This window comes from Miniopterus natalensis, chromosome 3, assembly GCF_054644295.1.
Source record: "Miniopterus natalensis isolate mMinNat1 chromosome 3, mMinNat1.hap1, whole genome shotgun sequence".
NCBI classification, from domain to species: Eukaryota; Metazoa; Chordata; class Mammalia; order Chiroptera; family Miniopteridae; genus Miniopterus; species Miniopterus natalensis.
The window spans coordinates 71,086,977-71,108,442 of record NC_142083.1 but is presented as its reverse complement, the minus strand read 5'-3'; the positions used below and the strand labels follow the sequence as shown (position 1 = coordinate 71,108,442).

The window sequence follows — 21,466 nt, the reverse complement described above, 5'->3', positions numbered from 1 at the left end:
TACAGCAGCTAGATGGGAAAGTGGCAGGAAGTCTTCACAGAAAACTAGACTTAAACTAGATCTTGATGGTTGAATAGAAGCAATGGGAGGGGGGTTGAGATTGAGGAGGATATTCCATCTTGAATGAGTAGAATGTGAAAAAGGAAAGAGTGTGGAAGGGTGTGGCATATTTAGAGGAATGGCAAGTGGTTTTGTATGGCTGCAGTAAAGAGAGGAGACTGACAAGATCGATTAGGTTCCACCTTGTGAAGGACCTCAAGAAATGGGTGATTTTTTCCCCTGCAGTGGTTTCCTCCCATGCTTCCAGGCTTCATCCAGAGCCAGCCCTCTGGCTCCTGATTCCTCAGGCGTATCTGGCCTCTCTACTCCAGGCTTTCTCAGTCCTTCTGGTCCTCAAGCACGCTAAACTCAGTAGTCCCCTCTAGTAGCCCTCCAGGATGTTCACATCTTCAACACAACCAGGGAGAAGATCTCCTACCTGTATCTCTGCACACCCTGTGTTCCTTACTCCAAGCAGTATGAGGGCTATATGGCCCATGTCCTAGGGTTGCTGATCCTTCTCTTTGGCCATCAGTTGGTAAAGTTCCAAGACTTTCAGGGTCTGCTGAGCTACGAGGGAGGGAATCCATTGGTTCCCTTCAGAAAGTGGGGCTGGCCAGGTGCCCTGCAGGTTTGTTCTTTTGGAGCACTTCTTGCCTGAGTGTGACCATGGTGTATAGGAAGTGCAAGGACTTCATCCAAACAGCAAATTTCTGACCTTAGAATTTTATTTTATTTTTAAATATAAGTTTACTGATTTCAGAGAGAGGAAGGAAGAGGGATAGATAGAAACATCATTGATCAGCTGCCCCCTGCATGCCCCTGCTGGGGATCGAGCCCACACCCCAGGCATGTGCCCTGACTGGGAATCGAACCTCGATCTCCTGGATCCTAGGTCAATGCTCAACCGCTGAGCTACGCCTGGCTGGGCTGACCTTAGAATTTTAAACAAGTAAAAACCCGTAATTACAGGGTGTTAAAACTAAAGTGTTGGCTGAGGCACCAAAAAACAACAGATGCTACATCTCAAAAGAAATACTAGATCACATAGGATTGTTGGAGATTGGAGAGAGGATATTTGGAGGGGTTTTTTATATTAATTTTTTTGGAGTATTTTTTTTTTAAAAAGTTGTGTTCTCAGTTCCTATCAAAGTAAAAGGTTGGGGTCACCTCATGTCAAGAGAAAGAGACATAAGTGGGACCCATCAGAGAGCTTAACATATGTCCTTGGGTAGGAAGAGCACAGTGGTCCAGCTCCCATCTGGGAAATCATGTGAAAGATGAGCTAGCAAGCCATTTATGGTGCAGATTGAAGGGGAGCTGCTGTTGCTCCAAGTGTATCCAGGGGAAGGATGTGTGTGTGTGTGTTTCTTTATGAATCAGATCTGGGTCAATTATGAGCAAGGGCTGGCCGGGAGGAACCTTAGGTACAGCCAAGCCTTAGAAGAGGGGAAGCAGAGGGAAAACACTAGGTTCCTAGCGGCTGAGGAAATAGGTGGCTGCTCAAATGGAGTACATTTGTCTGAATCCAGGGAACTGCAGCTGAGACATCACCAGCTGTAAGTGCAACGTCCCAAGAACCCACAAAAGCCCCTGTGAAATGTTTACCAGGCCCAGAAAGCTGGAGGCCCTCTTACCACTTCACCAGACAATGCTCTTCCCGCTCTCCCCACGTCTCCTACCTTCCCCCATCCCAACCCTAGAAGAATCAGAAGCTGCCAGGAGCAAGGAGAGACAGACCTTCCCCTTCCACACCTTCCCACCTGCACATGGCTGCTCATGGGGGTAAGGATAAGACTTAATTTTAAACCAAGTTCTAAGTTTTGTTTATGACATAGGAATAGACACAGTGACACAATTTGAAGTGACCATGGGACTTTCTATTGCTTGAGAATGCTCAAGAGTCCTGACACTACCTGGTTTTAATTTTATCCTAAACAGAGTAGGAAACTACCCATTGCATACACTTTCTAGGGATACTGGGAGACATAAATAAAGATGCTATCTGACTGTATTCATAGAGTATTAATTACATGTGCCTAATGTTGTTTCTTACCCATAAACCTTCCATAAGTTTACTTATTCTTATTTGAGAGAGTAATGTGGACATGTGACTAAGAATCCTGGAGACCTTCAGCAATCCCTTTGGTCCCAACAGCTGGCAAATGGAAAGGCAGCTACCTAGAAGAATAGCATCTAGAAGGTGGTTTGATTACACCACGATTGATAAGCATCAGACAATGTTCTGTCACTTACTATAGTCATTGTCATATGATATTTGTAGCAGCAATTACTTTTTCTTTCTGAAATTATGTTTGCAGAAACCAATTTGTTTTTATATGAAGACTGGTTTTGACACAAGAAGCTCATCATAATATTCTTCCACTCCCAAATGAAATATTGATATAACCTTTCCATCCCTTTTTTCCCTCAGCTGATGCTTTAAAAGGGACTGGAATAAACACTGAATTTGGGACTGCATATTGCTGCTCTTAGTTACAGTGCTGCATTCTTCCAGATGTCTCATCAGAACACTCTAAGGGCCTGCTGGAACTCGGAACTCTTTGGCCAGTTTATCAAGGGAAGCTGAAGTTTGCTCACACTAGGGTTGTTTTGTTTGTTTATGTTAATGCAGCAACTCCTGGAATTCTGACAGTAGGAATCATAGTAGGGCCAGGCATCAGAAGTATTCTTAAACAACCATAGAAACTGAAGCAGAACCCTTCTCACTGTGCCTTAGTTCCTTTCTTTCCCTCTTCTCTCCTGGCTCCCCAGCTCCCGGCTTACTCACAGTATCTGCTTCCTCAGATCTGCAGCATGCTCCTGCCTATAATTCCTGCTGACTCTTCTGTGTATGAATGGTCTGAGACTCTTAGCTTCTCTATTCTGAAATCCCAAAAGAGGAATTTCGCTCAGCTAGTATTTTACAACCAGTCACCCAAGTCATATATTGGCTAATCAAGCCTATAGAAAGAGCCACCATTGGGTCAGGTGCCCAGCCCTGGCCCAATCAACTATGGGGACTGAGATCATTTGGTATGCAAATCATAGTCACTGCCTACTCAGCAGAGGCCAAAAGCATGGCTGGCAATATCAGTAGCTCTGGCACATATCCAGAAAGTTTGAGAGCATATCATGCTGCCATATTCAAAAGTTCATTTATATCTTACTTATGGGAGTAATGAGGACTTCAACCAGGGAAATGGAGGTAGAAAGAAATATCAGAAGATATTTGGGACTAAGTTTGACAAAACTTCATGACTGACTGGAGGGGGAGAGGGAAGCGTGAGTAGAGAGAAACATGGAATCCGGGATGACTCCCAGTCTTCTTGCTGTGGCTATAGGGTAAAACCTGGTACTTACTATTTGAGACAAAGAGTATGAGAGGAAGGGAAGGTTAGTTTTTGGTTGTGTTTGGTGGGTGGGAAAGCTGGGACACGGGGAATCTGCCATGCTTGTGGAACATCCAAGTAAAGATTAGAGTTGGAAGTTTAAATCAGAGGTCTGGGTGTGAGATGCAGATTTGAGCGCCCCCAGAATATGGCTGGAACTGCATTCATCTGGCATATAAGGAGAAAAGCAGACTAGGACTAAGTCCTGGGAAATACCAATCTTCACCACTTGGGTGAAAGAAGGACCAGTGAAGGAAATGGGAGTGAAAGGTGATAGAACTAAGAGTGGGAAAAGTTCGTCCAATTTCTATTATTTGATGCCTTTTGTTTTTTTTTTAAATATATCTTTATTGATTTCAGAGAAAGGAAGAGAGAGGGAGAGAGATAGAAACAGCAAAGATGAGAATCACTGATCAGCTGATCAGCTGCCTCCTGCACGCCCCCTACTGGGGATCAAGCCTACAACCCTGTAATGTGCCCTGACTGGGAATGGAACCTTCATCTCCTGGATCCTTGGTCGATGCTCAACTGCTGAGCCACACAAGCTGGGCTACCTTTTGTTATTTTATAGCACCAGCAATATTCTAAGTACAGGGGATAAAGCAGTAAACAGGATAGCCGAGGTTCCTACTCAGGGGCTTGCATTCTAGAGAGAGAGAGACAATAAAAATATCGATAGAAAATAACCCATACCTTGAAGTCAGAGGAGTTTTTCCCAGAGTAACTAACAATATCAAATGTCAAGTGAGTTGGACGAGGACTGAAAAGAAGACACTGGGTTTAAAAATCAGGAGATCAGTGCTCTGTTAGACTGAGTAATGTTCCTAAAGATACCCAGTTTCTAATCCCTGGAACCTGTGAGCGTTACTTTATATATAAAAGGGACTTTGCAGATGCAGTTGAATTAAGAATCTTGAGATGGAGAAATGATCGTGGGTCATCTAGATAGGTCCTAAATATAACCACAAGGGCCCTTATAAGAGGGAAATTTGACTACAGAAGAAAAAGCAGGAGATGTAACAATAGAGGCAAGAGGTTGGCGTGATATATGATAGGGGTCATAAGTCAAGAAATGCAAGTGGCATCCAGAAACTAGAAAAGACAAAGAAAAAGATATTCCCTAAAACCTTCAGAAGGAATAAGCCCTGCCAACATGATGACTTTTAGCCCAGCGAAACTGATTTTAGACTTTGGACTACAGAATTGTAAGAAATTAAACTTGTGTTGTTTTAAGCCACAAAGTTTGTGATAATTTGTTACAGCAGCAATAGGAAACTAATACAAATGGAAACTGAACCTTATTGAGAACAATTTTGGAAGAGAGAGGGAAGGAGATGTAGACTTTTTTAAAAATGCATTTGGATAGCCTGGCCAGAGTGGCTCAGTTGGTTAAGCATCCTCCCATGCACCAGAAGGTTACCAGCTCAGCTTGCCAGCTTGATCCCACATAGGTGGTGTGCTGGAGGCAGCCAATAGATGTTCGATTCTCACATCAATGTTTCTCTTTCTCTCTCCCTCCGCCATCCTCTCTCTCTAAAAATTAATAAAAATCGTTTTTAAAAAATGAAGCAAACAATGAATGCATAAATGGGTGGAACAATGAATTGATGTTTCTCTCTCTCTCCCTCCCTCTCTCTCTCTACATTCAGTGACGACCAAAGTCAAATTACTTCTGAATTCTAAAGTCTAGAAAGGCATAAAGCTTTGGGAAAGGGGGGAAGTATTACAATAATACAAAAGATGGAGAAGAAAAGCTCATAGGAGCAGTGCCAGGCAATATAGATTATTAAAAATTAAGAAGAATCCAGTCATAGGCCCACACTGAGTATCAAGATGTCCCTTCCTCATGTCAAATGTTATATTTAAACCATTCTTGATGGAAAGCTTTCTCCTTTCAGAAAGAGGGTAGGCCTAATTAAGTTGGACTTTTCTTAGTGATTCAGAAACACCAAGAAGTAGAAAGGATACAAGTTAAAGACAAGTTCAGCCTATGGCTTCACTGTGCTGCTCACAATACACCAACGTGACCCGACTCCCCTGAGAAACCCTGATGGTCTTACTGCAGCACTGCATTGTACAGGAGACCCCAGCAATGACCTCAAGTCCTCCCAATAAGGTCAATGCATGCCCTGCCCACTAAGGCAATCGAAAGGGAAACACACTTAGAAAACACTTCCCTCAAAACTAGGTTAAAACGTACAATTGCATCAAGGGACAAGTTTCACTGTCAGCTGGGAAACTCCTTTATTCAGGACAACATCATTCCTTGGCCAGGTAAAGAAGGTGTTGTTGTATATTCTTTCTTAGGAATTTGATGCTAAGAAGAGAAAATGGGCATCTGTTCATCATCTGGGTAATAAAGGAAGCATTGGAAGTTAGGAAAGAACTGCCAGTGGAACTAAGTTTTAAGATTTAACTCCACCTGCCCCTACATTCTCTATGTATAGTTATCCTGAAAGTAAGGCCGGCATCACTCTTTGAAGGTTGGAGGAGATTAAGACATTCAGAAACCACGGATTGTGAGATTTATTCCCATTGTGATTGCTGACTTCTAGTATCAGCCTTTGGTTCTGCATGATAGCTCTCGTCTTGCAAACTAGCAAGATTCCTGAATTTGGCACGGATCCTGCTCTGTGAAGCATTTTCAAGTTAGAGTTTTTAGCAATGTCACATTTCTCTAAGCCAGCAATAAAGAAAAGGTTGACGAGGCAAATAAAGGTTGCCACTGAGTTCTCACCTAACAGCACAAAACTCGCTTCCCAGCAGGCAGGCGCAGGTGAACACATTCAGCGTGATCATGGCTTTGAGTTATGAAAGTATTTTTTAAAATTTCTTTACCTTACCAAATAACTTTAATAGATAAAACATAATTTAGACATTTCCATTTTGCTGTATTCATTTAAAGTGGTGTTTTCTATTTGTATATGTGTGACTACAGGAGAATACAATATTGCATTTCTTGATATGTTTCATAACCTCTACACAAAGTAGAGTCAAAGGATGCCCTCAAGAGAAATAAAGGACATGGCTGTCATTCTAAGGAAATTTTGCAGGAGGAGGAAGAGTGGAACAAATGATGACAAATGATTAGGAAGAAGCCTTACTTGCCAATGATGCAGAGCCTGCAATTATGTGCAAGTCCCTACTTAGAGGTTTTAGATATGCTGAACATTGAAAAAAAATCTAAATGATGGGGAGGAGAAAAGAAAAAGGGAGAGACTTAAGCATTCCATGTAGGCATTCATTTAAATGAAGCTGTCGCCTCACCATAGAGGACAGTTAAGAGTTTGATAGTCCCACTGGCATCCTATTGTCAAATTATTTTTTTAAACCATGGATTTGGGATCCTTATAAATCTTCCTTATTATTTTGAAGTCAAGAATTGTTCCTCCTGCTCTCAAAACATGATCACTTTTTGCTGATATTTCTTAATGCTCTGACTGGTTTTGCATATCTGGAAAAGATAAATCTTCAACCCTTGGAAATAAATCTTCTTTTTCCTCCCTGCCAAATCCATAATATAATCCTTTTCTGTCACTGACGGCACCATCAGATAAACAGACGTGCCTTGCTTGGTTAGAAGTGCGTTGTGATTTTCAGCAAGAACAAGAATGTAGTTAGGGACCCACACTAAGACATGTTCAGCACACGTTACAAATTCTTTTTGGTTCTGTCCTAGAGGTGTCTCATGAAGTGCCAATTTGACTGTGAGACTCATTCAAGACTGATATCCTCCCAAATAGGCTGTCCCAGAAAGGGGACAGAGGAGGCCTTCAAGACCTGAGATGCAGCAGGTGATGTGAAGATGTGAGACTAGATGTGTACAGGGCCTTGCTCCTTCAGAGTCCTAGGGTCTTCTTCACCCCTTACACTGGAGATGAGTTTACACCAGAATTGGTGTTCTGGGGAGGGGAGGCAAATCTGAAGATGAGCAAACCATAGAATCACTCAGAGGCATCAGAAAATGAAGTTTGAGATTCTACAACAGCACAGATTTTTTTTTTCTTGTTCTCTCTCATCATTTACAAGTAAATGTAGAACAACAGAAGGGGAATAACAGTTAAACTACACAGAGTTATATAGGATTTTCTATCTTCCCCCCAACTTTTATTTTTAAGTATAATATATATACATATATAATTTTAGTCTTTTGGAAATCTCATGATATAAATAGGGCCAGTATTATGTATTATCCTTATTTTTAAGACCAGAACAATGAGTCTCAGATAGGGGAAATGACCTCCATGAGGTCATGCAGTGAGTCAAAGACAGCCCAAGGCATAACACCCAGTTCTGCTCTCACTCAACCCAGAACATTTACCCTCCTGGCTTTAAGCATCCCTTCCCTCTTTCTCCCTTTGGTGGTTCTCTTTTGACCATGATCCCTCACCAACAGTGGAGTTAAGATGGATCCATGTTCAGAGTTGCAGACCTGTTGTTTAAAGGTCCCCCAAAGGGCCTGTTTCCATTGCTTCCCTGCAAAGCCAACGTTTGAACCTGCGATAGAAGTCCCTTCGAGGTATGTACTGGGATTCCTTCCACCAGAGACTGCTGTAATTAGCTCTGCTAACAACTGTGATTGAACACGGTTTGTTGTAGTCATTGTTCACTGACAGGCACAGATAAGAGCCACATCTCAGCAAGTGGTGTTCTAAATGGTGTTCCCTGCTTGGTTAAACTCATGTAAGGCACTTGTCAAGGACACTGTTCCCAAACTGCTAGCAGCAGGCAGTGTCATTGCAACACCTTCCAAAGCCCTCAAAGGAGGCCATAACAGAATACTGTCATGCACTGGGAGAAACAGTTTCTATTTTAACCTTGCCCAGCCTCTGGCTGCCTCTCCTTCTTATGGAAAATGGGTGTGGCCTTGCATGATTTAGAGAAAAAGCAGTCTTTATCTTCCTGTGGTTTCAGATCTTCCTCACAAGAATACTTGTAAGTGAAAGTTGTAACATGTGGTACATCCACCCTATGCTTTTCAGACATGGTGCTCTTATTAGAAGCAAAACAAAATGCTGCTTATGAACACCTGTCCACAAGGACTGAGCCAAGAGGCAGTGTGGGTGTGGAATGGGAGGTGTTGCCCTGGCAGTAAATCCAAGTTGCTCACACCAAAGGAAGTGTTTCTAGGGAAGCTATCCGAGCAAGAGGTAAATACTTAGCCATCCAAACAGGCCATAAATGACTGCTTCATCTCCTACAAGGGAAGGTCTGATTCCAAAGAGCTCACAAAATATTGGGATAGCATTTCTCTTTTCAATCAACCCCTTTATTCACAATATACATTCCTTTGTTAAATGTTAAGAGTCTCTCTAATCAAACCCTTGTTGACAAGGTGTTAAATAGCTACAATTTGGCTGTTTGGTGTTATTTCAACTCTAGTTTTTGCATTATGATTCTAAATAACAACAATGATGGCAAAACCAGCAACAAAAAACCATGACCTTCTGTGGTCTAAAATATTGGCCTTCATATATCTCCTGACTTCTCACTTCTCTCACTATTTACGAGTCTACTTCAACATTTTCTCAAATCTCTCCTTGTCTCAGGGCTCACTGCTGTTGTCACAGTTTAGGGCTTCATCATCTCTTGCCTACACACTATAAAAGCCTAGCCTCCTCAATGGTCTCCCCTACTTATCAACCTCATCACAGCTTCCAATTACCCTTCCAAATCATGGGCCTGATCAGACCACTCACAAACCATCATGGCTCTCCATTGCCTACGGAAATGAAAATCAAACTACAGAACTTAGCCTGGCAGTAAAGCCATGCATCTAGCCCCCATCTACTGTACCCTTGTGTATCCTAAACTCCTTCCATTCCAGATAACTTCCCTTGGCATGGAAACATCATCACTTTGTATTTTTGAGCACACCTTCCCTCTTCACAAAAACCACCCTTTTTTATTCAGCTCAAATGCCATTTCCTCCAGGAAATTAATCACTCTTTCCTTGAAGTTCATATAGCACTACATACATACACACACACATATATATAATATAAATATAATATAAAAATATAAATATATATTATATAATATAAAGATATAATTTACATACCATATAATTCACCCCTTTAAAGTGCACATTTTTTAAGAATAGTCACAGGGTTGTGCAACCATCACCACAATTTTAGAATATTTTAATCATCCTAAAAAGAAACCCTATTCTCATTAACAGTCCCTCTCCCCCCACCTCCCCTTTCCCACCCCCAACCCCAGCCCTAGGCAACCACCAATCTATTTTCTATCTCTACAGATTTGCCTATTCAGGATATTTCATATAAATGGAATCATATAAAATGTGGTTCTTTGTGACTGGCTTCTTTCACTTAGCACAACTTTTTCAAAGTTCATCCATTTTGTAGCATGTATCAGTGCCTGATTCCATTTCATTGTTAAATTATAGTCTACTGTATGATTATACCACGTTTTATTTATCCACTTATTAGTTGATGGGTATTTGGGTTGTTTCAACTTTTTAGCAATTATGAATAATGCCTCGTGTGTAAATTTCTATTATCATTTAATATGTATGGCTTACTATTATAGGGTTTTTATTTGCTTGGCCTGTGTTTGTTTTATCACTTTATTATAACCTCTTTGTAGATAGAAACCATCATTTTCACTCTAACCTCCACATAAAAAGTATTGAATAAGTGTTTTACAGATGGATGAATGGGCAGATATTATAGGTTCTTATTATATCAATTATCATACAAGTACTCGGAATAAAAACATTAGAGTGGACCCAGTAAATTTACCCAATAAATTATAACATTCAAACACTGATGGTTCTTAAATAAACTTTAGTCTCTGTACTAGTTTCTGGAACTCCACACATGGATACTACAGTTGATTATTTCATGGAGGCAGTTTCTTTGCTAATAATAATTATGAACTAAGTGAACAGAAGCCCAGAAAACACCAGACTTTTTCTCTTAAATTGACTCCACAATGTCTTGTTGTTGCTCTTGGCTTGACTGAGGTTATTATTCTAGTCTAGAGTGGTGATTCTCAAGCCCGGCTGAGCATCAGACTCCCCTATGGAGCTTTTTCAAGGTACTAATTATCCAGGTCCCGCCTCCCAGATTATGATTCTGTATCTTGGGTAAGCAGCCAGGTACTCACATGTTCTAAAAGCTATAAAGATGCATCTGATGCATAGCCAGGTTCAAGGATTCCTATTTCAAAAGCTGCCCTGAGGTTAAAAATAATCTTATAGAGCATGTATGAACATTTTACTCCTGGAGAGTATTTTACTTATCCTGGGTTCATGCCCATTAATACTACCTAACATTTATAAGGCACTCTTTATTTGGAAAGAGTTTTGCAGTCACCTTTTATTATCTAGACATGCATGCTGGGTGACCTTGTACAAATCACATAATCCCTTCATGTTTCAAATGTCCTCAAATGTAAACTGTAGGCGGTAATACTGACCCACCCTCAAGGGGTATTGTGGAGATTACTGGAGGACTGTAAGGCACTCAGAAAACACAATAAAATTATATGCATGCTTATTAGACAGGTATGAAGTATGAAGTCCTAGTCACAGCCTTTTAAAATGAAACAAATACCAAAATAAACTCTTAAACAACCCTTCCCACAACCTTCATCATCATCTGAAAGATCCTTTTCCAGCTCCAAAGTACAGCAATTCCCCCTTTGCTCCAAGACTAATAAACAGACATAATCTACAGTCACAAAGAAAACAAAGCTAATGGATGGCAGCAAATAAATATATAAAGCAGCCTTGAAATATAGTTTAACCTCATTTATCACTCACAGTGCAATTAGACATTCTATCTATAAATATACTGCTGAAAAATTCTTGTAAAACATTTGTGCATGTTCACACAAGTCTTTAAGGTGATGCTACATACTCACTGTTGATATTAAGCCTCAAATTGTTTTCTAGTTTGCTGACAGTTTTTACATGGCTATATTAACCTCTTCTCATCTCCCCCACATGGCTGAAACAATATATGGCCAAAATGAGACCCTGAGACCTATCTCAAGTCAGGGGTACATGAGAATGGAAAGGGGTACATGAGAAGAGGAGTCTTCAATCTTGGAACCAGAGACTGGTCTTGTACGGGTGATGACCCACAACTAAGGACTCATTTGCGCTGTATTTTCAGTTTCTTGGAAATAAGAGTCAGAAAACTGACATGGTTTTTCCTTCTTTCCATTTTGCTTTAAAAGGATCACAAAATTTCAAGGGCCAGGTCCAATTACATATTCCAGTTCATTTACAGTTGAATGATTTTTGTGACTCTAAAGGAGAATTAGTGTCCTCACACCCACCATAGCTGATTTGAGTCATGAATCCTAAACAGGCATAGCCTTTCTGGGGCTACTTGACCTTGATTATGTTCTTTCCTCTTGGTGCTTCAAAGGGTTTGGGTTGTGGTCCCAAACCCTCTGCTTTGGATAAGCTCAAGATCTGCTAACAATTAAATGCTACTAAACAAATACTTATTCAGTACATACATCTGTAAATAATACTGTAGTGCTCACTGTTGAGGCTACCAAGAATTCCTTGAGATGCTTACAAGATTGCTATAACTCAATGATCTTGGGTCCTCTAGTCAGGTCAAGCTGACAGCCTCCCCATGAGGACTCCTAAGGTTTGGTCATTAACATGCCAGTTCACTGGGAACTCCTAGACTGGCCTTCAGCAGAAAGCAAATTGAAATGTCATTTAACTTCTCACACATCGTTTTTCTACTGCAATATCCCATTAGACCTCCATCAGAATTCAGAAGCTCCTCTGAAAATAGCCTCAGTGCAGGGAGCCTCATTGGTTGGGAAAATTACCAATTATGCATAATTACTGTTTTTAAAATAAGGTTAATTTCAGTATGTTTCAACCTCAACAATCTTTAAGAGTCTCAGCATTTTTGCTGAACATCTTAAAGGAAGAAAGATCCATGTTGGTTTCATTTCAATAGTACGGAGAAATTAATGCTAATACATACCTTAGTGGATTTACTTAGGTATCCCAAACACTTTCTTCCACCAATATGGAAAACCCCCAGAAGTATGCATTTGGATTTTTCCTCTGTAAAGAGATACAAATGGTTACTATAAGTTGTATGATTTCTTCTGAGTTTCAAATTCTTGTTTTCTCCAAATCTCAAAGTAAGCATCCCTGCTTTGCAGATCTAGAAGTCAAGACATCATGAATTAGTTTCATTGCTTTCCTCCGTGAAACACAGGCCACCACATCCCAGCCCATTGCTCTCTTTGAAATCAGATGGCATTTTAAAGGAGAGAGGAAATCAGGTACAATTTTCTGGTCTAGTGCTTGTTTTACATATCTTTCACGGGGGATCTTAAGAATCTTAGGTGGAATTTCATCATCCTTACATGTTTACTTTACTTTCTTTCAAATTCAAAACAAAAACAAAACAAACAAAAAACCACTCCATCCCATGAAAAATCATTCAACCATTTACCCTTGGATCTTTATGACTTGGGACATAAAATACAATCTGGGCAAGGTCAAACAAGGCACTTGAGGGTTGAGAAACAAGAAGAATGTTGTGTATTGGATTTAGGGTTTGAAATGCCCCACTTTGGTAGTTTCCCATTTATCTTCATGCAGAAGGTCGACAGTGGCCTGTTTTTTGAGATAGATATTTATTCGCTCTAGAGGAAGATTTCTCTGACTGATCTTGGATAGGCATTTAAAAAACACACACAACACTCTTCTACAAAACCAGATCAATGAGAAGTATCCTACTGAAGAGATATTAAAATTTTCACTATTTTAATTTTTATGTCATCTAAGTATCCACCCACCTCCTTAGAGCACCTCTTTATTCTTTACAGGAAAATTTAAATAAAGTTATTTGTTTCTTCCTAAATATTTTTTTAAGTTAACAGTAATACTTCTCTCACTTGTATTTTAGTCCTGATGATTAAATAGTAAAAATGCTATTTAGTATTCTGTACTTGGGGAGAAAAGCTATTTCTTGATGGAGAAAATTCAAACTGAGATGGAGACCTCATATGTCACTTAGGTAAATAGGTTAGGTTTCATGATAAGGGGAAGGGATTAAGAACTGAATTGACCAACTCCAGAGAGAGATTCTGGTTTAGTGGAAAAACTAATCTGAGATCAGAGTGTATTAAAAATGCTCACATTGTTAAAATGTCCATACTACCCGAAGCAATCTACAGATTCAACGGAGTCTCTATCAAAACACCGTTGGCATTTTTCACAGAACTAGAATAAATAATCCTAAAATTTATGTGGAACCACAAAAGACCCTGAATAGCCACACCAATGTTTTTTTTCTTTTAAATCCTCACCTGAAGGTATTTTTTCCATTGCTTTTCAGAAAAAGTGGAAGGAAAAGAGAGAGAAAGAGAGAGAGAGAGAGAGAGAAACATCAATGTGAGAGAGACACATCGATTGGTTGCCTCCTGCACTTGCCCCAACCAGGGCCAGGATCAAGCCTGCAACTGAGGTATGTGCCCTTGGCTGGAATCATACCTGGGACCCTTCAGTCCACAGACCAACGCTCTAACCACTGAGCCAAACTGGCTAGGTCAGCCACAGCAATCTCGAGAAAGAAGAACAAAGTTGAAAATATCACACTACCTAATATCCACCTATAGTTCAAGGCTATAGTAATCAAAAGAGCACTGTACTGGCATAAAAACAGACACATAGATCAATAGAACAGAATAGAGAGCCCAGAAATAAATACAGACCTATATAGTCAATTAATCTATGACAAAAGAGGCAAGAATATACAGTGGGGTGAAGACAATCTCTTCAATAAATGGTGTTAGGAAAACTGGACAGACACATGCAAAATAATGAAACTGGAACATTTTCTTACACCATATACAAGAATAAACTCTAAATGGACTAAAAATTTAAAGGTAAGACTCAAAAACCATAAAACTCCTAGAAGAAAACATAGGAAGTAAACTCTTTGACATCACCCTTAGTAATTTTTCTTTTCTTTTTTTTCTTTTCCTTTTTTTTTTTTTTTTTTGAGATGTCTCCTTGGGCAAGGGAAACAATAGAAAAAATAAACAAACAAAGGTTTTTGCATACCGAAGAAAACCATTCAACCAAACGAAAAGACAACTGGCTGAATGGGAGAAGATATTCGCCAATGATACATCTGATAATGGGTTAATATCAAAAATACATAAGGAATTCATACAACTGAACACACAAAAAAAAAAACACAAACAATCCAATTTAAAAATGGGCAGAGGAGATCCAAGATGGTGGTGGACTGAGTGGAAGCTACACTTAGACTCTCCCGGGACTAATCTGGATTTACAACTAAAACATAGAAAAACCACCCTGAAAACCAACTGAAGACGAGATGGAGAGCACCCTCATAACCAAAGAGAAAAAGTGGAGACTGCAAAGAGACTGGTAAGAAGTACGCACACGAGAGGGCTGTCTGGGCTCCCACAGGCAGCAGCTGAAGGTCCAGAGGGACATCTCAGCCGTGGGGGGTTCCCACTGAGGACTCTGGGCACTAAACCCCAGGCTGGGCTTCCTGGCCAAGAGCACCAGAACTGAGAGGTGCTCACATAATATCTGGCTGTGAAAAGCAGTCGGGTTTCTGTCTGCCAGGAAGAGGCAGCTGGAACTGCAGGAACCCTCTTAAAGAGCCATTGCACAACATTTCGTGTGCAGCTATTCACCTTGGGCTCTGGCGGAGGGGGAGTGGAGTGGACTGGAGCTGTGTGGGGAGAGTCTGGGGAGATTAATTCCCCCAAACTGTGGGGGACATCTTTCTTGGGAGGCAAACTTTCGGCTTTTGCCTGAGGGGGGAAGCAATTGCCCCACCCTGCTGGAGAGCCTCTTATCCTGCCCAAAGGAGTTTCTATAGCCTGAGGCTTTTTAAGAGACTAACAACAACCAGCCACCCCACCACCCTGTAGAGCTTCCACAGTCTGAGGCTCATTAAGAGAATCAGATTAACAAGTCTGCAGACTGAGGAAGACTTCAGGGTGCTTTGAGTTTTTGCCTGATCTGTTTTGGGACCCAGGCCTTAGAAAAGCAGACTTTGGTGGGCATCTCTGTCCTGTCCAAACACATCCAGCTCCAGCAGTGGAGACCTCAAGCCTGGGGTTGTTGATAGCCCCAAACAGGGTACTCAGGGTCAGTCATAAACTGCATCTGACATTGGCCTGTACCAGAGACCTTCCAAAAAAATTGAGAATCGTAGCAGATCTACCTAACATTTAGCCAAAATGGGGAAACCAAAAAACAAACCCCAAATGAAAGAACAAGAGAAGTCTCAGAAAAAGAGTCAAATGAAACAAAGATAAGCAACCTCTCAGATATAGAGTTTAGAATACTGATTGTAAGGATGCTCAACAGCATGAAAAAAGAATTGGAAACTATGAAAAATGACCAGTCAGAAATGAAGAATGACATAGCAGATATAAAGAATACATTAGAAGGAATAAACAGCAGATTAGAAGAAGCTGAGGATCGAATCAGTGAATTAGAAGACAGAGTAGAAAAAATTAGTCAATCAGAGACCCCAAAACAAAAAACAATTAAAAAACAGGAGGACAGTCTAAGGGAGCTGTGGGACAGCATAAAACGTAACAATATTCATATTATAGGAGTGCAAGAGGAGGTTGAAAGTAAGCCGGGGTTAGAGAACCTGTCTGATGAAAAATGGCAGAAAACTTCCCTAACCTGGTCAAGGAAAAAGGTATACAGGTTCTGGAGGCACAGAGAGTCCCAAGCAAGAAGAATCCAAAGAGGCCCATGCCCAGACACATCATAATTAAAATTGTCAAAAATCGGAGACAGAGAGAGAATCTTAACGGAAGCTAGAGAAAAGCTAACTGTTACCTATAAAGGAGCTCCCATAAGGCTGTCATCTGACTTCTCATATTGGACACTCTACAGGCCAGAAGAGAATGGCATGAAGTATTCAAGGTAATACAAGAGAAGGATCTGAAACCAAGACTACTCTATCCAGCAAGATTATCAATCAAGCTGGATGGTGAAATAAAGAGCTTCCAAGACAAAAAAAAAAAAAAAGGCTAAAAGACTTTATCACTACAAAACCAGCATTACAGGAAATGTTAAAGGGACTGCTATAATTAGATGTAGAAATAAAGAGAATGAGAAACAACTATAAAGAAACAAAAATGTCAGTAGATAAGTATCTTTCAATAATAACCTTAAATGTAAACAGATTAAATGCCTCAATAAAGAGATATAGGGTGGCTGAATGGATAAGAAAACATGACCCAACTATATGCTGTCTACAAGAGACACACCTCAGAACAAAAGACTCATACAGAATGAGAGTGAAGGGATGAAAAAAATTTTCCATACAAATGGAAATGAAAAAAAAGCTGGGGTAGCAATACTCATATCAAACAAAATAGACTTCAAAATGAAAACCACATTGAGAGACAAGAAAGGTCATTACATAAAGGTCCCTACTAAAGGGATCCATCCAGCAAGAGGATATTACCCTGATAAACATATATGCACCCAATATAGAAGCACCTAAATTTATAAAAAATCTTCTAGAGGACTTTAAGGGAGAGATCGACAGCAATACATTCATACTCAGGGACTTTAACACCGCACTGACTTCACTGGATAGGTCTTCGAGACAAAAAATCAACAAGGAAACAGCAACCCTAAATGACACACTGGATCAGATGTATTTAATCGACATTTACAGAACATTCTACCCCAAAGTTGCATAATATACTTTCTTCTCAAGTGTACAGAGGACATTCTCAAAGATAGACCACATGTTAGGACACAAAACTAGTCTCTATAAGTTCAAGAAGATTGAAATCATATCAAGCATCTTCTCGGATCATGATGGCATGAAACTAGAAGTCAACTACAATAAAAACACTAGAAGACATTTAAACACATGGGGACTGAAAAGCATGTTTTTAAACAATGAATGGGTTACCAAAGAGATCAAGAAAGAAATAAAAAACTTCCTGGAAACAAATGAAAATTAACACACAACAACTCCAAATCTATGGGACACAATGAAAGCAGTCCTGAGAGGGAAGTTTATAGCACTACAAGCCTACCTCAGAAAACAAGAAAAACTTCTAATAGACTCTCTAACCCTAGAACTTAAAAACTTAGAGAACAACAAGAAAAGCCAAGAGTAAGTAGAAGGAAAGAAATAATAAAGGTTAGAGCAGAAATAAGTGATGTAGAGACTAAAAAAACAATACAAAAGATCAGTGAAACCAAGAGCTGGTTCTTTGAAAAGATAAACAAGATTGACAAACCTTTAGCCAGATTCATCAAGAAACAAAGAGAGAGGACCCAAATAAACAAAATCAGAGATGAAAGAGTGAAATAACAACTGACCCAACAGAAATACAAACGATTGTAAGAAAATACTATGAACAACTATATGCCACCAAGCTGGACAACCTGGATGAAATGGATGAATTCCTAGAAAAATACAACCTTTCAAAACTCAATCAGGAAGAGTCAGAAAGTCTAAATAGGCTGATAACTGAAGCAGTAATCAAAGGGCTCCCAGCACACAAAAGCCCTGGCCGGGATGGCTTTACAGGGGAGTTTTACCAAACATTAAAAGAAGAATTAACACCTATCCTCCTCAAACTATTTCATAAAGTCCAAGAGGAAGGAACACTTCCAAACTCTTTTTACGAGGCCAGCATTAGCCTAATTCCAAAACCAGATAAAGACACTACAAAGAAAGAGAATTACAGACCAATATCCCTGATGAACATAGATGCTAAAATCCTAACAAAATATTAGCAAATCGGATCCAACAATATATTAAAAAGATCATACACTATGACCAAGTGGGATTTATTCCAGGGAGGCTGGTACAATATTTGCAAATCAATAAATGTGATACATAAACAAATTGAAAGATAAAAATCACATGATCATATCAACAGATGCAGAAAAAGCATTCGATAAAATTCAACACCCATTTTTGATAAAAACTCTCAGCAAAGTGGGAATAGAAGGATCATACCTCAACATAATAAAGGCCATATATGACACACCTACAGCCAACATCATACTCAATGGGCAAAAACTAAAACCATTTCCCCTAAGAACAGAAACAACACAGGGATGTCCACTTTCACCACTCTTATTCAACATAGTACTGGAAGTCTTAGCCACAGCAATGAGAAGAAGAAAACATAAAAGGCATCCAAAACTGTCCTTAGGAAAGCAGGTAACAAAACTGTCATTATTTGCAGAAGACATGATATTGTACATAGAGAATCCTAAAGACTCCACCAGAAAACTACTAGACTTAATAAATGAATTCAGCAAGGTAGCAGGATATAAAATTAACACCCAGAAATTGATGGCATTTTTATACACCAATAATGAACTCTCAGAAACAGAAACTAAAAAAACAATCCCATTTACCATTGCAACTAAAAAAATAAGATACCTAGGAATAAACTTAACCAAAGATGTAAAAGACTTACTCAGAAAACTACAGGACACTGAAAAAAGACATAGAGGAAGATATAAACAAATGGAAAACTAACTATACCATGCTCATGGATTGGAAGAATTAACATCATTAAAATGTCCATATTACCCAAAGCAATCTATAAATTCAATGCAATCCCTATTAAAATACCAACAGCATATTTCACAGATCTAAACACTTCAAAAATTTATCTGGAACCAAAAAACACCCTGAATAGCCACGGCCATCTTGAAAAAGAAGAACAAAGTTGGAGGGATCACAATATTAGATATCAAGTTATACTACAAAGCCACTGTAAACAAAACAGCCTGGTACTGGCACAAGAACAGACATATTGATCATTGGAACAGAACAGAGAACCCAGAAATTGACCCATGCCATTATGGTCAATTAATATTTGACAAAGGAGGCAATAGCATACAATGGAGTAAAGACAGTCTTTTCAATAAATGGTGTTGGAAAAATTGGACAGATACATGTAAAAAAGTGAAACTGGACCACCAACTTATACCATACACAAAAGTAAATTCAAAATGGATAAAAGACTTAAATGTAAGGCATGAAACCATAAAAACCCTAGAGGAAAACATAGGCAGTAAAATCTCAGGCATCTGTCATAGTAATATGTTTGCTGATACATCTCCTAGGGTAACAGAAACTAAGGAGAAAACAAATGGGACTGCATTGAAATAAAAAGCTTCTGCACAGCAAAGGAAACTATCAACAAAATGAAAAGGGAGTCCACTGTATGGGAGAACATATTTTCCAATGACACATTGAATAAAGGGTTAATATCCAAAATATATAAGGAACTTATACAACTTAACAAAAGGAAGACAAACAATCCAATTAAAAAATGGGCAATGGACCTAAATAGACACTTCTCCAAAGAGGACATACAAATGGCTAAGAGACACATGAAAAAATGCTCGCTAATCATCAGAGAGATGCAAATTAAAACCACAATGAGGTATCACTTCACACCTGTGAGAATGGCTACCATTAACAAGTCAACGAACTACAAGTGCTGGCGAGGTTGTGGAGAAAAGGGCACCCTAGTACACTGCTGGTGGGAATGCAGACTGGTGCAGCCACTATGGAAAGCAGTATGGAGTTTCTTCAAGAGATTAAAAATTGACCTGCCATTTGACCCAGTGATCCCACTTCTAGGAATATACCCTAAGGAACCCCAAACACCAGTCGCAAAGAACTTATGCACCCCTATGTTCATAGCAGCGCAATTCACAATTGCTAAGATTTGGAAACAGCCCAAGTGCCCATCAGTAGATGAGTGGATAAAAAATCTGTGGCACATTTATACCATGGAGTACTATGCAGCTGTGAAGAGGAAGGACCTTTTGGCCTTTGGCACAGCATGGAGGGAACTAGAGAGTATTATGCTAAGTAAAATAAGCCAGTCAGAGAAGGACAAGTAGCAAATGATCTCACTTATATGTGGAATATAATAAACAAAATAAACTGATGAACAAAGTGGATCCAGTAACATAGAAGCTTGGAACAAACTGAGGGATCTCAGAGGGAAGGTGGGGAAGGGGATGTGGGTGGGGAGAGATTATCAGGGGAAAAAATAAATAAAAATAAATAAATAAAAATAATAATAAAAATGGGCAGAGGACCTGAATAAACATTTCTCCAAAGACGACATACAGATGGCCAATAGATATATGAAAAGTTGTTCAACATCACTAATCATCAGGGAAATGCAAATTAAAGCCACAATAAGATATCACTTCACACCTGTTAGAATGGCTGTCATCAATAAATCAAGAAAGAACTGTTGGTGAGGAGGTGGAGAAAAGGGAACCCTCCTGCACTGTTAGCGGGGCTGCAAATTGGTGCAGCCACTATGGAAGATAATATGGATCATCCTCAAAAAATTAAAAACAGAACTACCATATGACCCATTAATCCCACTTAGGGTCATTTACACAAAGAAATCCAAAACGCTAATTCAAAAAGACATATTCACTCCTATGTTCATTGAAACATTATTTACAATAGCCAAGATATAGAAGCAACTTAAGTGTCCATCAATAGATGAATGGATAAAGAAGATGTGGTGCATGTATACAATGGAATATTACTTAGCCATGAAAAGGATGACATTTTGCCATTTGAGACACCATGGTTGGACCTAGAGGGTATTACGTTAAGTGAAATAAGAAAGACAAATACAGACAAATACCATGTGATTTCAATTATGTGTGGAATCTAAAAAACAAAATAAACAAACAAACAAAACAGAAACAAACTCATAGATACAAAGAACAAATTGATGGCTGCCAAATCGGAGAGGAAGGGTGAAAAAGGAGAAGAGATTAAGATACAAATTGCTAGTTATAAAAAATGTTCATGGGGATGTAAAGTACAGCATAGGGAATATAGTCAATAATATTGCAATAACTTGTATGTCTTTGACAAATGGAAGCTGAAGATGGTGGGAATGGCACAGACAGAGATATAAAGGTGGGCAAATTCAATGCTTACAAAACTAAAGTTATCAAAATGCAGACATTTATTGTTAAT

The 21,466-nt window shown here is 39.4% G+C and overlaps 1 long non-coding RNA gene and 1 pseudogene across 1 annotated transcript in view; one reads left to right on the top strand and one right to left on the bottom strand.

Moving 5' to 3' along the window:
* The window catches only part of LOC107540937 (uncharacterized), a 72,820-nt gene extending 60,324 nt beyond the window's left edge, over window positions 1-12,496 (bottom strand). Inside the window, exon 1 of the long non-coding RNA XR_001603568.2 lies at window positions 12,416-12,496. This is a non-coding gene — a long non-coding RNA (uncharacterized LOC107540937). The remainder of the gene's footprint in view (window positions 1-12,415) is intronic.
* Window positions 530-2,013, top strand: LOC148093517 (glutaredoxin-like protein C5orf63; annotated as a pseudogene).
* Window positions 12,497-21,466: the final 8,970 nt, after the last annotated feature.